This window comes from Gymnoscopelus braueri (genome assembly GCF_963280865.1).
Source record: "Gymnoscopelus braueri genome assembly, chromosome: 11".
Lineage (NCBI taxonomy): Eukaryota > Metazoa > Chordata > Actinopteri > Myctophiformes > Myctophidae > Gymnoscopelus > Gymnoscopelus braueri.
In genome coordinates this window covers 31,094,920-31,115,178 of record NC_137613.1, presented here as the reverse complement: position 1 = coordinate 31,115,178, position 20,259 = coordinate 31,094,920, and the positions used below count along the sequence as shown (strand labels likewise).

The window sequence follows — 20,259 nt, the reverse complement described above, 5'->3', positions numbered from 1 at the left end:
CCCAACCCCCCTCACTTTTGCCCTGATAATGGTAAGTTACACACTAAGATGATTTTAACCTAAACCCTACACCATGCTGCAACAGAACAATGACAATGTGATTAGATTGTCATGTCTCATTCTCGTCCTTGTAATACTTAATTGGCGCGTATATACTTATTGTTCTTACTTCTTGTGAAGAGCAAAAGATATTTTTTAGAATAAACAATTATTTTGTAAATGTTTGCTATACTGGCTTGAAAATGCTATTCTGTTTACTTTAGAGCTAGTGAGACCCCTGTTACTAATATAACACTGATTGCTTTTTTAACACTCAGGGCCCACCACCCCCCGTTCCGTTCCCCATCCCCCCCCCCCCCTCCCCCTGCCATCAACCCCTTCATTGGGCCCCTGCCCCCTGGCAACGCCTGGGAACGCTGGCGCCAGGTGAACCATCTCTGGGTGACTTCAAAAAACCATAAGGGCAAGATGGTTTTCCGTTACTACCCTTAATTAAAGTAAGTCATTTTCTTGTTCTTGTATTCATTGAATAATATATATCTGCAATTTTATATCTGGTCAGGAACACCAGGCCATGTTCTTATATAATCATCTATGATTAATAAGAATGTATTTTTAGTTCATATAAGTGTATTAAAGTGAATGTTTTTCTGTCTTCAAGGTTCTCCTCCGCCATAGTCCAGCGTTCAAAAGTGTGTGTGTGTGCCCCTGCTGAGTTCTTTGGCAGCTGTCCTGGTCCTTCTACACCAGATGTTGTTTATTGTTCACTGATTTTTTTTAATGGCGGAGATGAGGAAGGTGTTTGACACAATAAATTTGAAAAAATGTCTACTGGTTTCATGAGTATTTTTCTTTGCTAAGCATGATGCAAATCAGAAACCTTTTCAAATGTAATGACAAAAGATTTTTAATCATAAGACTCTGGTCTCAGTAGCTGACCGGTGAGCAGTGGTGTAAAGTAACTAAGTACTGTACTTAAGTCAGGGGGTCTTCAACCTTTTCAGGCCAAGGACCCCTAACAGAGAGAGAGATGAAGCACGGACCCCCACTATATACTACATAAAATTGTGTTGCAGATTAAAGCTTTTCAGAGATGTTGGATTCATGTTAATGTGTATTTTCAGACATTTAAAGACTTAAACCGTCAATACTTAGCAAACTTTCACTCTGTACTTGGTCTGCTCTTTTTCCCCCTCTTTGCCGAAAATAGCAGATCTGCAAGCTCACAATGCCTCATTTTGTAGATGTCGGCTATTTTCGGCTAAAGTTGTCCTTAGAATAAGGATGCTATAGGGTTCAAGTGGTTAATGTAAAAAACAATGATCCTATCACACAGAGATTTGGCGGACCCCCTGTAGTAACTCTGAGGACCCCCTAGGGATCCCGGACCCCCTGTTGAAGACCCCTGACTTAAGTAAAAATTTTGCCTGTCCACCTTTTTCAACCTCAAAATTGTATTGCAAAAAAAAGAACAGATTGGAACTGAACTCTTATCGGTTATAACACTTTTGGCATACAACTGTGTATGAGCAGATCAAATAATACTTTCTGTCTACTGTAGCTTCTGCAAAGACAAACAGACTATTATACAAATAAAAATACAAATAAAACAAGTTTTATTAGAAAAGTAGACATGTACGTAGATGGTTGACATCATCCCAGAAAGCCAACTTTATTCCTCTTTATCCCTAGAGCCTCTTCCTTCTCGATCACAGACATAAGGGGGGCATGGAGGGCTTTGCCCATCCGTTTACCTGCCTGGATCAGATGGATGGACAGACCTTTATTAATCCAGAGGGAAATTAATTCACTTTGCATAGCAGTACAGCAGTAAGGATTAAACAAATATAGAGGTAATGGTAGAGAAAAGGTGCAAAATAAGTAATAACACTGGTAAAAATATGTAACAAAATAAAAGTTACAATAAAGATGACTTAAAATCCAAGCTGGTCTACTGTGCATGAGCAGGTCAGGTGTACATAGTGTATAGGCCATCAGTACGTAGAAATAAAGCCATAGTTATCGTGTGCATTCTATCACCAATAAAACCGGCATATATGGTAAATAGACATATATGCCTGGGCGTCTGCACTATGACTGTCCAGAAAATGAATATGCACAATCTATCATCAGTCAGCCCTCTCATTCGCAATAGAATTGTAGAGTCAAACCATTATCTAAACCAGTGTAACTCTGAGTGTACAAATGGAACCAAATGCTTGGTTCCATTTGTACACTCTGAAGAGTTATGGGGGGTCCGTGAAATTAAAACGTTTGAGAACCACTGATCTAAACAATAAACCTGAAAATGAAGATCAAGGAGGCAAACAGCGGGTTTAAATCCAGTATATACTGTACACAGCTGATAGTAGAATAAGCAGGTCATTGTCTGAAGGTGAACTTCAACAGCTTCAAGTTCATGTTATGCTAATAAATGAGCAGAGGGGAGTGGTTGACGGATGGTAGGAGAGCTGTAGACCTTCTGACTCACCTCCGTCATCTCAAAGATGCTTTCGGGCTCCAGACTGCCTCCTCCCACCTTTCTCACACAGGTCACCATGCCCTTGTGTGTGACAGAGATCAGCAGGGTGGCCACAGAGCAAGCCTTCTCCTGCAGCGTAGCGTCCACCACATGGCGATGGCCCACCTGACACACACACACACACACACACACGAAAGGCAGGGAGGTTTAACATTTTACATACTGTATGGCTGTTTGTGTGATCATCAGCTTTTGGCATTTCTTTGATTCCTCCTTGTAGGTTGCACACACACACACACACATGTATACATGTTGTGGTTAATAAGTATATCATCTCATTAAATTATAGCCTGGTAAACCCTCCCTCCGGAAATCTCATTTCTATTTGATTCCAGGAGTGAGTCTGGCCTGATCGCCCATTCTGCAATATTGGCTGCGGGCTGGAGTTGGGCGGGAGTAATACAGTTGACTGACAACCCCTTCAGCCAATGATAATTTTTCCCCTTCAGCCAATCAGCAGTTCACCAGTCTAATGTGACGCAACGGGACTTTTGAGACGTTCATGCCCAAAATGGGTTGCCTTATTCGGATACATGGGTGTCACTGCCCACCCCTACCGGTTCTCTAAATTTGTATTTTTAAATAGGATTTGTCATGATTAATTGACCACATATATGAAGTTAAACAAGTAAATTCTATCCAAACGATATCTTATAAGTAAATTCCGTGCCTCAAAATAGAAGTTAGAGAGCTTTTTGAAGTAAAAAAATAGCGGAGAATATAGCGGACATGAAAAAGATGGCTGCCGTTCGTGTTTTGGGCTCACTCGAACTCGCCACCTGATTGGCCAACTGTCGCTGTCAATCACAGAACGATGTGCGACGACGCTGATAGGCTCGGTTAGCTGGTAATTTCACTAGAAACCCCCACAATGGGCTATCAGGCCAGACTCACTCCTGGAATCAAATAGAAATGAGATTTCCGGAGGGAGGGTTTACCAGGCTAATTAAATTACTCCAGTATACTTAAATCGTACAACACTGTCGTATGAAAATAGCAGATATATGCTTGTGAGCTTGTAGATCTAATATTTGTGTACAAATGTTTGAACATATTCACCTATAATGACTCATAATAGGGACGGCACAGGTTGAAACTGGTTAAAGGACCATACTGGTGTTAATAGATGTTTGGCCCAACGACTACAATTCTTGTCTACTTTACTGCTTACAATTTTCCAAAGCATACCAGTTTTGTTGAGTTTATCCTACCTTCCAAGAAAATATTGATTTCCATTAATCTCAGTACAATGTACATGAACTTGCTGAGACTTGGCATTTCCTTGAGATATATTCAGGACATTGAACACTTGACTTTTTTGGTCAAAGTTACGTTATCATTGCATTTTAATACAGTTGAAAGCACAGATTGATTTGATTGTAAAAGACAAGAAATTGTCCCCGGAGAAAATATTGTTCTGTGAACACAATTCAAATGTCTATAACTTATAAAAGTGGGGTTGTCAACTCAAAGTTAGAAAATCTGGTAATTATTTCAAAATTGTAAAAACTATCATGGTATGCTTTGAAAACATCATTGGCAGTAATGTAAAGTATAAAGTATATAACATAACTTGCAGTCAATACATATAAAGGATCTCCTTACACCAGAATGCCATTCCATGAATGTACAGTAACTGAGTGTCGACACTGCTTACCTTACACAAGGTCACTATACAAGGAACATTCTGTACGTTCAACCTCATGCAGTCATAGGGGTCGTCTGATAATTTCCTTTCCTCCTTCATCATCTTCTGATATGTGCACTTTGGGAATTCTGTTGTTTGGCAACAGGGGAAACAATTGTCTTTCAGGGTTTTTCCCCCCTGAATCACAGATGTACACAGATGTACTGTATGTTGGCCGAGAGTTGTGTTTGATCATAGAATAATTCTGCATACCAGTGTGACAACTTACTTGCTGTTAAAGAGAGCTGCTTTAATAGCTATTGAGATGGCATCGTACAGGTTTCCATCACACTGCAGCAGCTGCAGAAAAAAAACAACAACATAATAAGGGATGTCACAAGCACAACTCCTCCACTTGTTACATTCAAGTTCATATTCACTTGTTCTCAACAGAATCATAAACATACAGTATGCAGCTTCATGCATGTAAAAAAACTGACCAGACCACATCTACATGTTATAAGCAACTCATATATTATGCCAAGACAGTCAGCCCAAGTGCAGATGGCCAGGCCAACTGACGTGGCAGAGAATGGCAGATAAAAACAGTGCTGCTCACCAACACATCAACATAGAGAACCCAGCAGTGTTCTGCAGCACTGATGCAGAGGCTCTGCAGGTCCAAACAGCGTTTGTTGTTGAAGACTTTGTAGAGAGTGTTACTCAGTTCTGTCCCGAGCTCCTTGCCCCCACGACCCTCAAACTCTGGAGTGGCATTCGCTGAACTGGCAAGGGCCAGAATGGGGAAGAAGTAACAGATATAAACAATAAATAGGTTATTTAATGACAGATTAACCACTTAGTCCCCATTTCATACTTTGTTATGACGGTGCAGTCCTTCAAAAATAGCCGATCTATAAGCTCACAATATGTTACACAACAGACATGACACATTGTGAGCTTGTAGATCTGCTATTTTATTTATGCATTATAAATTCACCTATAATGACATGCCCAAAAGAGGCATGCTAGGTTGAAAGTGGTTATTGCATTTCTATAAGTATCATTATCTTTTGGGGATAAACACTGCCTCTTGGTGGTCATGTTATGCTATTTGTTCAAACATACTTGGCATACTACTGTGTATGAACAGACCAAATAAAACATTCATTCACGTTTCTGCAAAGACAGACTGTGGAAATAAAGTTGTGTTAGAAAAGGAGACATATACAAAGTGACGGTTGTCTCTGTATCTTCTTACCAAATTATTCAATGACTGGAGCCAAGATCTACAGGTATTTATTTTATAATTTAATGACTTGCAGTACCTGTTTCAACTTCTGCTGTTCTCAACGGCATTCAGTGAGAAGAAGCTTCATTCATTCAATGATGTTGAGAACGTCAGAAGCCTAAACATGCCCATAACAAATTCTTGTCTACTCTACTTTACTGCAACACTGCTTGTTGCTCCAGGCACGAATGAACGCTCGCCCCAAAACACGCTCACCCGGGTCAAATCCGACGACCTCGGAATGGTCGCCACCAGGTATTCCTAAACGTAACCTCAGTAAAACTATGCCTAAACCGGACCTTATTCCTAAACTTAACCTCAATAAAACAAATACAAGAACCACTGGGGGCGAGCAGTCCACGGAAAAATTGGGAACGAGTGTGTTTTGGGGCAAGCGTTCCGGGTACCCCAGGCACTATACGAGTGCCTATTGCTCCCTTCAGCTTCTGTTGTTACTTTGAAGAACATATACACCAAAATAAGCCAAGATATGCCATTTATTAGCTGAACCACTGTACCTACCAGTCAACAAAAAAACTCCAGATATCCTTCATCTGGAACTAGAGGTCTTGGTTTCCCAATCTCAGCCTTGACTCCAACTAGAACTGCCGAATCACCCTGGAAGATATAAACATGAACCATAGAGAGAACTTTTTAATTGTTATTGGAGGTTTGAAAATGGATACGTCTTATATAATACATTTCATGATAAGTATTTGGACATGAGCTTAACTGTCAAATACTTCCTGACTGCATAGACACCAAGTTAATATTTTTTTGCATGTTAATTGACATACATGTAATCTCCCAAGACAGATTCATGTGATATGCAGTTAGAAAGGGTCAACACAATTATAGGTTCAAGAGAGCATACACAGACAGTGGTGGAAAAAGAACACATGTTCTTTACTTAAGTAAAAGTATCAATACTGCAATGTAGAAACAATCTGTGAAAAAGTCAGGTAATCAAAATGTACTTGAGTAAAAGTACAAAAGTATACTTAAAGTACCAAAAGTATCGCAACACATTTCCAGATAAGGCATCAGACACTATGTTGCCCTATGTTGGTGACACAAAGTGGTTGTTTTGTTTACCTTATATTCGTACTTTTACTCATTATGCAGAATGTCCCGTTTCATAAGGTATCATCATGTATAAAATGTATTAAAATCTTTTGAAATAGCAGATCTACAGGCTCAAAACGCATCGATGCGATGCGTTGTGAGCTTGTAGATCGGCTATTGTCAAATAACCAAAGTTTAAATAGGGCTGAAGTGAATGTAATGTATGTTTTGTAATAATTATTAAAATCTACAAAGTAACTAAAGTTTTCAAATAATTGTAGTGGTGTAAAAGTACAATATAAATGCCTCTGAGATGTAGTGGAGTAGAAGTAAAAAGTATTGAAAATTGTACTTGAGTACAGTCCTTGAGTAAATGTATTTAGTTACTTTCCACCACTGGTGTTGTGACGCATGGTGTTTAAACAGATCACAGGACACATCATCAACATTACCAGGGTCATTTTGGCTGATCCGTCTGTGTTGGTGACCACATCTGTCTCGATCTCCATGTGTCTGTAGTCTTCACAGATCCGTCCGTCCACTCGCAGGCCATCCTGGTGTTAATAATATGAATATACCAATAAATGTGAAACAATGCACTGATATATGGATGAGAATGGTGCTGGGCCCCTAAGGCTGCAACGGTTCACAAAATTCACGTCTCGGTTCAATTCAATATTTTGGTGTCACGGTAAAAAAAAAAGAAGAAGAGATTTTCCCCCCAAAATTTGTAATTTATTCAGCATTTTGTTTTAATATTGAATAATACCCATATTCTAAGGCAGGGGGTCCTTGAGGGGGTTCCCCAGAAACATTAGTTAATATGGCATCAAAATCAGTTTAACCCTATAGAATATAAAATAACCAATCTAATAACCAATAAACATTCTAACAACAAAAATCTTGGAGGAGCAGGCAACTCATCAACCTAGGATCACTCAATGGATCGCAGATCCATTGAGACTAGTAAGGTTGAGCACAGAGCTCATCGTCTGACGTTGATAAAATTAAATAAAAGTATATTGATATCGTTCGGTTCGTAGCGCGTACCGAACCGAGACCCTGTTATCGTATCGAACGGTTCAATACGAATACATGTATCGTTGCAGGCTCTGGTTCTCAAACAGTGGTCTTTAAGGGTTCCAGGTGGTCCCCAGCTAAATGATGGAGTTGGTAACCAAATGGACCCTTATCTTTAACTCTTGAGAGTGTAAAATGAGCTCTCAAGGGTTAAATTATTGTTACACATCTGCATTACTGAATTTACAAGACGTCTACACAATTAGAGAACGTAGAGGAATTGTTATTTTGATCAACGTTTGCCTGTTGTCTATCCTATTGGTACCACATCAATGCATGGAATTGTGGACAAACTCATCCAACGACACTGAGAGGCTGAATCTCATCAAATAATCACTCGGCTGTAGACCTCCCCCCGGTGGACTCTGGCTGCTGCAGACGCGAGAGAGGGCAGAGAGAGAGAGGAACAGAAGAACAACATTTAAGATGGTGTTTGGATTACTGGATGGCAACATTAAGTACAAATAAATGTTATTAGGATGGTTAAGTACATTATGTGGTCAATGGTTCTTTGCTTTTTTTCTCTCTCCAGTTCATTCCTATAAGGTAGTAACAATAAAATAGCCTTGGTTTTTTGCTTTTTTCTCTCCAGTTCATTCCTATAAGGTAGTAACGATAAAATAGCATATCTACAAGATTCCTCAGGGCTTTGAAACCCACGGGAGACTTCATTGTTGAAACGTTGGTTTCTTTTAATAAACTTTTGCATCGTGGCTAAGAGCTGCGCAGCCTCATACCCTTTTCAATAAGGTAACTACACTACCCAGGAAATAAAGTCTGCACGCTGTAATTTTAAGAAGTTTTTTCCAAACACTATCAAATGATTCATGTGATGATAAGTTGGAAGAGCATGACGGCTAATGGCCGCTCCACTACTACGACCAGGCCATGGACTATGGTGTATATGTTACAGTATGATTGGAGAACCAGTACGATTGAAGAAAGCGCACTTGTTTTTACCACCCACCCAGCACTAGAGGGAGCCACAAGCCAGGCTTGTGCACAAACATATATGGCCACACACACACACACAGTCACACACACACACACACGCACGCGCTCATGCTTTTTTTGGTTTATTGAAAGCAGGACTGTTTAGATACTTTTATTGTGTTCTGGCTTTTGTTTTACTTTCTCCCTGACACACACACACACACACACACACACACACACACACACACACACACACACACACACACACACGAAAAGAACTATTCTGTCCCTATCGGTTTACAACTCAAACGGCGCTGAGTCGACTAGTAGAGCATCGGCCGGTCAGCGCGGGCACTCGCGCCTGGAGGCGCGAGTGCGCGCTTCCTCGGCCTCAAGCTCTACTAAGTCGGCGCGCCTCCGTCATGGACAAGCGTGTGCGTGTGAACGCGTGTTCAGCGTTGCCCTCATAGATATTATGGTTCCCCTAGCGTAGCTTCCTGGTTGCTATGTGGGGGGAACAACAAAAGACAGGTCTGCGTCGGCGCATCAAAGCCCCGCCTCTCCGTGTTCTCCTTCTCCTCCTCGGAGGAGAAGGAGAGAAGGAGGACGGTTTATTACGCGAGGAGGCTCCTCTTCCTCGCGAGCCTCGCCCCCGCCTCGCAGCGCCGCGTCCTCCTTCTCCTCCTCGCGAGCCTCGCTAATAAACCCTGTCTCGAAAATCCCCGCCTCGCCCCAAAGGAGCCCCGTGCCTAAAAACGAGCGCTCTGTCTTCAATCGTACTGGTTCTCCAAACGTACTGTGACATATATATATATAACCGTCATTTAAACAATAACATTTTACTATAATGAACTGGCAAAGAGGCAGATAAGTTACACGATTTCTCTAAACACTTTTATACCAATCTAATGGGGACCGATTCTCAGCCCTTCCCACCATCTGCAGCAATTACTAATGCTGTGATCAGTGGACATGTAATCACTGATCTATGTTGTACGTCAAATAGCGGAAACAAAAATCTGATCTACAAACTCATGTCGCGTTCCGAAGCGCTGTGAGCTTGCAGATAGGCTAAAATGGTTAAGTATGGACGAATTCTCAGTTCCACAATGAACAATTGAAAGGTATAATTACTAAAACCAAAAAAAGGTAAAGACCAGGACACTTAGGGGCTGGGGCGTCATGGTAGCTGTTTGCCATGATGGGTTGTCTGTGCTCAGTACCAGGGTTAGGTTACCTGGCTCAAGTCGACACTGCTGCTTTCTCTACTGACCCCTACTTTGGAAGGCCTCCTCTCCGATGACTTGTTACCGTCCAGGTTGTTGCGGACAGAGTTAGGGGACACCAGAGGCCCTGATATTGATGAGAACGGGGGGAGATGAGGAAGAGGAGGGAGTAAGAGGAGAAAGAGGAAAAAAACGTCATCGTGTTGCTTCTGGAAAATGGAGGGAGGCACAAGCACCTGAAGATGGCTTTGAGGTTCTACAGGAGATTTTTCAATGTGATTTTGATTTAATGGGGCATTAACGTAACTATATCTCTTCATAGATTTGAAGTTCAGGAAACGCAGAAATGCATAAAAACAATCACTTCCAGTCTTCTAAATCTCTTAAAACTGGGAAAAGCTCTGAGATGCTTACTTTGATCTGAGATGGCTTACTTTCTCGTCCAGAAAGTAATTTTTCCATAGATGAGTCACTCTTCTTTGATTTCAGAAGGGACTTCATGAGCACAGAAAACAATACACATGGCTCCAAATTTAGGACCCACACACACAATATATCGGCCATTACTGACCTTTTTTGGCGACATCGAGCTGCTTTAATAGCTATTGAGATGGCATCGTACAGGTTTCCATCACACTGCAGCAGCTGCAGAAAAAAAACAACAACATAATAAGGGATGTCACAAGCACAACTCCTCCACTTGTTACATTCAAGTTCATATTCACTTGTTCTCAACAGAATCATAAACATACAGTATGCAGCTTCATGCATGTAAAAAAACTGACCAGACCACATCTACATGTTATAAGCAACTCATATATTATGCCAAGACAGTCAGCCCAAGTGCAGATGGCCAGGCCAACTGACGTGGCAGAGAATGGCAGATAAAAACAGTGCTGCTCACCAACACATCAACATAGAGAACCCAGCAGTGTTCTGCAGCACTGATGCAGAGGCTCTGCAGGTCCAAACAGCGTTTGTTGTTGAAGACTTTGTAGAGAGTGTTACTCAGTTCTGTCCCGAGCTCCTCGCCCCCACGACCCTCAAACTCTGGAGTGGCATTCGCTGAACTGGCAAGGGCCAGAATGGGGAAGAAGTAACAGATATAAACAATAAATAGGTTATTTAATGACAGATTAACCACTTAGTCCCCATTTCATACTTTGTTATGACGGTGCAGTCCTTCAAAAATAGCCGATCTATAAGCTCACAATATGTTACACAACAGACATGACACATTGTGAGCTTGTAGATCTGCTATTTTATTTATGCATTATAAATTCACCTTTAATGACATGCCCAAAAGAGGCATGCTAGGTTGAAAGTGGTTATTGCATTTCTATAAGCGTCATTAACTTTTGGGGATAAACACTGCCTCCTGGCGGTCATGTTATGCTATTTGTTCAAACATACTTGGCATACTACTGTGTATGAACAGACCAAATAAAACATTAATTCACGTTTCTGCAAAGACAGACTGTGGAAATAAAGTTGTATTAGAAAAGGAGACATATACAAACTGACGGTTGTCTCTGTATCTTCTTACCAAATTATTCAATGACTGGAGCCAAGATCTACAGGTATTTATTTTATAATTTAATGACTTGCAGTACCTGTTTCAACTTCTGCTGTTCTCAACGGCATTCAGTGAGAAGAAGCTTCATTCATTCAATGATGTTGAGAACGTCAGAAGCCTAAACATGCCCATAACAAATTCTTGTCTACTCTACTTTACTGAAACACTGCTTGTTGCTCCAGGCACGAATGAACGCTCGCCCCAGGCACTATACGAGTGCCTATTGCTGCCTTCAGCTTCAGTTGTTACTTTGAAGAACATATACACCAAAATAAGCCAAGATATGCCATTTATTAGCTGAACCACTGTACCTACCAGTCAACAAAAAACTCCAGATATCCTTCATCTGGAACTAGAGGTCTTGGTTTCCCAATCTCAGCCTTGACTCCAACTAGAACTGCCGAATCACCCTGGAAGATATAAACATGAACCATAGAGAGAACTTCTTAATTGTTATTGGAGGTTTGAAAATGGATACGTCTTATATAATACATTTCATGATAAGTATTTGGACATGAGCTTAACTGTCAAATACTTCCTGACTGCATAGACACCAATATAATATTTTTTTGCATGTTAATTGACATACATGTAATCTCCCAAGACAGATTCATGTGATATGCAGTTAAGAAAGGGTCAACACAATTATAGGTTCAAGAGAGCATACACAGACAGTGGTGGAAAAATAACACATGTTCTTTACTTAAGTAAAAGTATCAATACTGCAATGTAGAAACAATCTGTGAAAAAGTCAGGTAATCAAAATGTACTTGAGTAAAAGTACAAAAGTATACTTAAAGTACCAAAAGTATCGCAACACATTTCCAGATAAGGCATCAGACACTATGTTGCCCTATGTTGGTGACACAAAGTGGTTGTTTTGTTTACCTTATATTCGTACTTTTACTCATTATGCAGAATGTCCCGTTTCACAAGGTATCATCATGTATAAAATGTATTAAAACCTTTTGAAATAGCAGATCTACAGGCTCAAAACGCATCGATGCGATGCGTTGTGAGCTTGTAGATCGGCTATTGTCAAATAACCAAAGTTTAAATAGGGCTGAAGTGAATGTAATGTATGTTTTGTAATAATTATTAAAATCTACAAAGTAACTAAAGTTTTCAAATAATTGTAGTGGTGTAAAAGTACAATATAAATGCCTCTGAGATGTAGTGGAGTAGAAGTAAAAAGTATTGAAAATTGTACTTGAGTACAGTCCTTGAGTAAATGTATTTAGTTACTTTCCACCACTGGTGTTGTGACGCATGGTGTTTAAACAGCATAAAAAGAAAATTACATTCTACAACATAGTAGATCGACTATTCTTTAAAACTTTTGAATATGGCTTAAGTGGTTAAATAAAAAGATATGCGTTTTACTTTTTTGCATACGAGTTAAATGTTCTAGAAATAGAAACTTTAAAATCGTACAGTATCTACATTTTTCCAATTGATTAGAAAATATCGTCCAAATCATTGTAATTTATTCAGCATTTTGTTTTAATATTGAATAATACCCATATTCTAAGGCAGGGGGTCCTTGAGGGGGTTCCCCAGAAACATTAGTTAATATGGCATCAAAATCAGACATAGAATATAAAATAACCAATCCAATAACCAATAAACATTCTAAAAATCTTGGAGGAGCAGGCAACTCATCAACCTAGGATCACTCAATGGATCGCAGATCCATTGAGACTAGTAAGGTTGAGCACAGAGCTCATCGTCTGACGTTGATAAAATAAAATAAAAGTATATTGATATCGTTCGGTTCGTAGCGCGTACCGAACCGAGACCCTGTTATCGTATCGAACGGTTCAATACGAATACATGTATCGTTGCAGGCTCTGGTTCTCAAACAGTGGTCTTTAAGGGTTCCAGGTGGTCCCCAGCTAAATGATGGAGTTGGTAACCAAATGGACCCTTATCTTTAACTCTTGAGAGTGTAAAATGAGCTCTCAAGGGTTAAATTATTGTTACACATCTGCATTACTGAATTTACAAGACGTCTACACAATTAGAGAACGTAGAGGAATTGTTATTTTGATCAACGTTTGCCTGTTGTCTATCCTATTGGTACCACATCAATGCATGGAATTGCGGACAAACTCATCCAACGACACTGAGAGGCTGAATCTCATCAAATAATCACTCGGCTGTAGACCTCCCCCCGGTGGACTCTGGCTGCTGCAGACGCGAGAGAGGGCAGAGAGAGAGAGGAACAGAAGAACAACATTTAAGATGGTGTTTGGATTACTGGATGGCAACATTAAGTACAAATAAATGTTATTAGGATGGTTAAGTACATTATGTGGTCAATGGTTCTTTGCTTTTTTTCTCTCTCCAGTTCATTCCTATAAGGTAGTAACAATAAAATAGCCTTGGTTTTTTGCTTTCTCTCCAGTTCATTCCTATAAGGTAGTAACGATAAAATAGCATATCTACAAGATTCCTCAGGGTTTTGAAACCCACGGGAGACTTCATTGTTGAAACGTTGGTTTCTTTTAATAAACTTTTGCATCGTGGCTAAGAGCTGCGCAGCCTCATACCCTTTTCAATAAGGTAACTACACTACCCAGGAAATAAAGTCTGCACGCTGTAATTTTAAGAAGTTTTTTCCAAACACTATCAAATGATTCATGTGATGATAAGTTGGAAGAGCATGACGGCTAATGGCCGCTCCACTACTACGACCAGGCCATGGACTATGGTGTATATATATAACTGTCATTTAAACAATAACATTTTACTATAATGAACTGGCAAAGAGGCAGATAAGTTACACGATTTCTCTAAACACTTTTATACCAATCTAATGGGGACCGATTCTCAGCCCTTCCCACCATCTGCAGCAATTACTAATGCTGTGATCAGTGGACATGTAATCACTGTCACATGTAATCACTGATCTATGTTGTTGTACGTCAAATAGCGGAAACTAAAATCTGATCTACAAACTCATGTCGCGTTCCGAAGCGCTGTGAGCTTGCAGATAGGCTAAAATGGTTAAGTATGGACGAATTCTCAGTTCCACAATGAACAATTGAAAGGTATAATTACTAAAACCAAAAAAAAAGGTAAAGACCAGGACACTTAGGGGCTGGGGCGTCATGGTATCTGTTTGCCATGATGGGTTGTCTGTGCTCAGTACCAGGGTTAGGTTACCTGGCTCAAGTCGACACTGCTGCTTTCTCTACTGACCCCTACTTTGGAAGGCCTCCTCTCCGATGACTTGTTACCGTCCAGGTTGTTGCGGACAGAGTTAGGGGACACCAGAGGCCCTGATATTGATGAGAACGGGGGGAGATGAGGAAGAGGAGGGAGTAAGAGGAGAAAGAGGAAAAAAACGTCATCGTGTTGCTTCTGGAAAATGGAGGGAGGCACAAGCACCTGAAGATGGCTTTGAGGTTCTACAGGAGATTTTTCAATGTGATTTTGATTTAATGGGGCATTAACGTAACTATATCTCTTCATAGATTTGAAGTTCAGGAAACGCAGAAATGCATAAAAACAATCACTTCCAGTTTTCTAAATCTCTTAAAACTGGGAAAAGCTCTGAGATGCTTACTTTGATCTGAGATGGCTTACTTTCTCGGCCAGAAAGTAATTTTTCCATAGATGAGTCACTCTTCTTTGATTTCAGATGGGACTTCATGAGCACAGAAAACAATACACATGGCTCCAAATTTAGGACACACACACACAATATATCTTTTTTGGCGACATCGATATCGGCAATTATGCATCCCTATTTTGACCATGACATTATAGGAGAACATTTTCAACGGTTTTCCAATTAAAAAGAAAATTACATTCTACAACATAGTAGATCGACTATTCTTTAAAACTTTTGAATATGGCTTAAGTGGTTAAATAAAAAGATATGCGTTTTACTTTTTTGCATACGAGTTAAATGTTCTAGAAATAGAAACTTTAAAATCGTACAGTATCTACATTTTTCCAATTGATTAGAAAATATCGTCCAAATCATCAGTACGACTCCACCGGGATCGGCACTAAAAATCTATCATCTGTTGGGCTCATTACATATGAGCAAAGAAAACAAGAAACATCGCACTGAGGATTAGAGAACACACACACACACACACACACACACACACACACACACACATAGAGAAAGAGAAAGAACGTGGAGGAGTGAACAGAAGAAAAGTGGAGGTGGTGTTGAGACAGAGTTGGAAGCAGGTGAAGGGAGGGCAAAGAGATAACTGGCTGGGGAGAGAATTCAAAGGGATGAGAGAGCAGGATGGACCCACGTAGAGACACACAGGATGCAAGGTGGGGGTGGAGGGGGGTTGCTGGCAGAGGGAACAGTAGAGAGATTTGACAGAGACGTGGCCGTTTATAATGTTGTTGCTGAAGTCTTCTCTGGACTTGCATGAGCAGCGCTGACACGCCATGGTACGCCTGATTCATACGGCAGCCATTTTGCACTTACATCACACGGGTGGGGTGTCCTTGTCATGTGTATTTGTAGCCTGGGACCAGACGAATCTGCGAGTGCAAAAAAAAATTGCACTCTGGGATTTGGGTCTGGCACCGCTCCATAGAGAATCCATTTCCTGCTCCCGAAGACGTGGGTAACCAATCGGGGCCCAGTATTCGAATATGGGAGACTGTAATTGGTAGTTGGTTTGTAGGTCTAACCAATTGCGTCGCGAGTCATTGTTTTGATCCCGCCCCCTTGGAAAAAAAACGTCCTTATAGAAGCACCAGACTCATATCCACGCAGTGATATAGTCTGTCTACGCCTAGCCTCGATCTCCAGGCTTTTATTGCTTAGTTTTGCTAAAAAATAAAAGCCTGGCCCAACTATAGCCTGTACTGGGTATGAGGAAGTGTTTCATTTCCCAACCAACCAGAGTGCAGTGGGCGTCGCTCGTAATGTTGTGTTAACGGGGCGGGGGTTGACGGACAGATCGGTGAACCAATGGGATCAGGCGCCGTCTCTCGCCGGCTCTATACACACGCCCCTTTATACACGAAATCAGGAGGGTTGCAGCAGGCTAGTCTACGCCAGGCTAGTGTATTTGGTCAATTCCACACTGGGTGATGGTTTATTAGTAGTATTATTAGTATCAGTTTATATCTGATATATAAACTGATAATATGTGTGTTTGTGGCTTATCAATATACAGATAAACATTGATCACTTGGAAGAATTGAGCCATCACCCATCCCCTGTGCTGGGATGTGTGCTTCTAACATACACACTGTAAGAGAGGTGGAAATATGGTTGTTTTATGATCAGTTTGTTACATAACTTTAGATTAATCAGGTCAACAACTCTCCATTCGCTGATTTGAATTTACAACACAGGCAGAATCTGAACTGGGTTCTGGGCTGCTGCCAGGCCTGCTCTTGGCGTGCTTGTGGAGCTGGTTTTTCCAAGATAGCTTCTTCATCAAGGCTCTGAGAAGAGAGAAAAATCAACAAAACGTCTTAAAGCAAAAGCAGCAATAACTCCCCCTCCCTGGCCGTTTCAGTGGCTTTAACTGGCACTTCATGACCACACACACACACACACACACACACACACACACACACACACACACACACACACACACACACACACACACACACACACACACACACACACACACACACACACACACACACACACACACACACTTCAGGCCGAGTGTCAGGCTAAGACTGAACATGTATTCTATTGCCAGTTTGACCACTTCAAATACGCTTTAATCTTAAACTAACCAATAACCGAAAATAGTCTGTCTACAAGCTCCCAACTTAACCCATTTAGACCGGGGAAGCATCTGTGTTATTTTCGATTTCATTGGCTATTCAAAAATAGCCAAGGGGGGGGGGTTCTTGGAACAAAATATTTTTGAGATGGGGTCGGCTGCCAATTACATATCATTTTGGGTGGTCCTTGACATGAAAATGTTTGAGAACCACTGATATATAGTGCAAATGCCCGCCTCCACAGAGTGTGAAAGCACTCCTTACCTTGCTCTCCTGGTTGCCATAAGCCAGGATCTGCAGGCAGTCGGTAGTGATGGCGAGGAACTTGACGTTGGTGTTCGCCAACAGCGCCACCATCTTCTGCAGACCGCCGGCCAGGCGCACGGACATCTTGGCCCCCTCCTGGTGCAACAGCAGGTTGTGGAGGGTGGTGATGGCGTAGAACAGGACACCGTCTACCGGTGAGCTGACAAACGGAGAAAACCCCATTTACAATCTCAGTTTCAACAATAGTGTTTTCCACCATGTTAGCCTGAGGCTTTACCACTTAAAACCCTCTAGGCTTCTGGACAGAGTTGGCCCTGTATTTACTTGGACACGTTTTCCCCAGCCTACAACAAATCTCAGGCAGAAATAGCTGATTTACAAGCTCAAAATGATATGTTTTTCTGAGCTTGTAGATCTGCCATCTTTGGCTAATCTTTGGCTAATGTTCCCCCCAGAATATGGATTCAACTGGGGTTCAAGTGGTTACCCACTTAAACAGATACTACACAGTAGCCTATGTCAAATAGCGAAAACTACAGATCTCACAATGACTTGTTACCTTGTAGGTTGGCCATTTTCGGCAGTGATGACATGCCCAAAATATGGAAGCCAGGTTTCTGAAAGAGGTTAATAGTATGCTAAATAGATTTTTTTCCTGATCAAAGACTGTAGATAACCAAATAAGACTTTATTGTCATCAGATCAAAACTCCGAAGAGGCAGATGTGATTTGTTCATTTAACAAGGTGTGAAGGTTTTCCTTGTGGTCGGGCAGACGTTCCCGTCTTCACCTGCATGAAAACCTCAGTGACTAAACCTTCAGCATCTACAGTTGAAAGAAACAGGATCATCTCAAGTTTGGATAATCCCACGCTGTGGTGTGTGTTAGGAGGGGATTACAGGTTCAAAGCAACCTTCAACAGTAAACAAAATGCTAAGTTTGAACCTATTCAGGTGCCCCAAAGCAATATTACACCCTCACTTGAACAAGCAAAATATATGCACCATATTATTTCACATCTCAGTTTACTTGAGGTACCTAATCATGCTCCACACAGGCCCAGCTGTGTGGGCCCAAATTACACCTGATGAGTTCAATAATTAGTTCTTCTCCCTGCATACCTAATCAGTGAAATAACTAGCTCCATAAAGAACCTCTCACTCCGCTATACAGCTCCGAGATGAGGTTCTATGTCGTTACCTTCCAGAATCGGGTGAACGTCCGAAGGCTCCGCTGTTTACCCTTTTGTATACGTCGTATCCCAAAACTAAATGGTAGATTCCAAGCCGCACGGATGTTTAAAGTTTGGTTCGGCGCATAACATTTTAGGAACGGAGCGAAACTACCCGTTTAAATCGCTTATTTAGTCAGCCTGTGGCCATGTTTCCCATTCAACCCGGAAAACCCCCCTACGTCCGCTGCCAGTACTGCTCCCGGTTTGGCTACAATGGGAAACAATAAGTAATGTCCTTATAACCTTTTTGATACAGGCTGCGGTGCGCCAGGCTAACCCTAACCTCCAATTAGCACTGTTTCTTAACTCCCCTCAAGAGACAGTGGTGGCAGTAGCATCTACTAGCATGCCACTTGGACACAGGCCGGTGTCTGATCAGCCTCGGTCGGGTCGCCTGGAGGGTGTCCTGTTGCAAGACCCGAAAACACCCAGTGACTCCAGGTGCATAGCGAGACAACACGTCGCTATTTTCAATCAGCCAAAGTTTAAGTAGGGCTGTGGTTAATGCATGTTTCGTAATTATAATCTAAATCTACAAAGTAACTAGTAACTTAAGGTTTCTAATGATTGTAGTGGAGTTAAAGTACAATATTTGTCTCTGAGATGTAGTGGAGTAGAAATAAAAGTAATACATTGGAAATACTCCAGTAAAGTAAAAGATACCTCAAAATTGTACTTAGTTACTTTACACCACTGTTTTTTTCCATCATTATTTTACTCACCGTAGCGCAGCAGGATAAAAACGTTCCAATTTGAAAGCAACTGGTTTCAGTTTAGATTCAATGAATGAATGAATATCTTCAGCTGTTCTGCGTCCAACATCCAGACACGCCGCTTCATTTATTGCCGAGTTTCAGCTGTGTTAAAAATCAAACTGGGCCACAGATCTACAAGCTCACAGCGCGTCGCATCGTCACGACACGAGCTGTGAGATTGTAGATCTGCTCTAGTCTCTTCCCGCATGCGCGAATTCGTAGGTAAACACGATGAGTGCACCGTGAGGACCAATGAGCGGCGCGCGTTCCGCACGCACGTGCAAACTGTTGGCCAATCAGAGGAGGGGCGGTCCACAGCTAACAGCCAGCAGAGCGCATCATTCAGTCACTGTTCGTTCTTTCAACAGACGACATCACTTTAAAGTTTGTATTGCAGCGTCTCTGACCTGACCGTTGACTCAGTCAAACTACTTTTCATTCTGTTTACACATACAGTCTTTTTCTGAGGTGAAACACACCATACGTCTTCAATGGGATTCAGCGCCGAGGTGAGTCAAATGAAATCATTCTAAATCCTACAATAATCAATAAACGTTGACATTAATAATGTCACATTATGTATACATGTACCCCTGGTCCAGAGTGTTAGTGAGTTCTCTAACACTCTGGACCAGGGCTAGTAGGCCTATACATGGTGTGCCTCGTTGTTGTTGCTCACAAGCTAAACAACGAGATGCTTTTGCTTGCTTTAATATCTCTCGGCAGCGACATGCATAGGATGGGACGTAGCGTAGGTGTAGGCTAGCTCTGGTCCATAGGATTAGAAACGCTATGGACCAGAGCTAGGTGTAGGCTACTGTATTTTAACATCAGTTAATGGTGGTGCTTGGAGAGCCAAATATTTTCTGAGTAGTACTTGGTGCAAAAAGGTTGAGAACCACTGCCCTATTTGATCATACTACAGCATCACAC

The 20,259-nt window shown here is 41.4% G+C and overlaps 1 pseudogene across 1 annotated transcript in view; it reads right to left on the bottom strand.

The window, feature by feature from the left end:
• Nucleotides 1-1,598: 1,598 nt before the first annotated feature.
• Nucleotides 1,599-20,259, bottom strand: part of LOC308095579 (exosome complex component RRP42-like) — a 34,139-nt pseudogene continuing 15,478 nt past the window's right edge. Inside the window, exons 3-13 of the transcript XR_013935117.1 lie at nucleotides 11,656-11,750; nucleotides 10,669-10,834; nucleotides 10,349-10,409; nucleotides 9,776-9,891; nucleotides 6,978-7,079; nucleotides 5,983-6,078; nucleotides 4,789-4,954; nucleotides 4,459-4,529; nucleotides 4,200-4,318; nucleotides 2,492-2,647; nucleotides 1,599-1,758 (exon numbers count right to left, since the gene is read on the bottom strand). The product of XR_013935117.1 is annotated as an exosome complex component RRP42-like (transcript). The remainder of the gene's footprint in view (nucleotides 1,759-2,491; nucleotides 2,648-4,199; nucleotides 4,319-4,458; nucleotides 4,530-4,788; nucleotides 4,955-5,982; nucleotides 6,079-6,977; nucleotides 7,080-9,775; nucleotides 9,892-10,348; nucleotides 10,410-10,668; nucleotides 10,835-11,655; nucleotides 11,751-20,259) is intronic.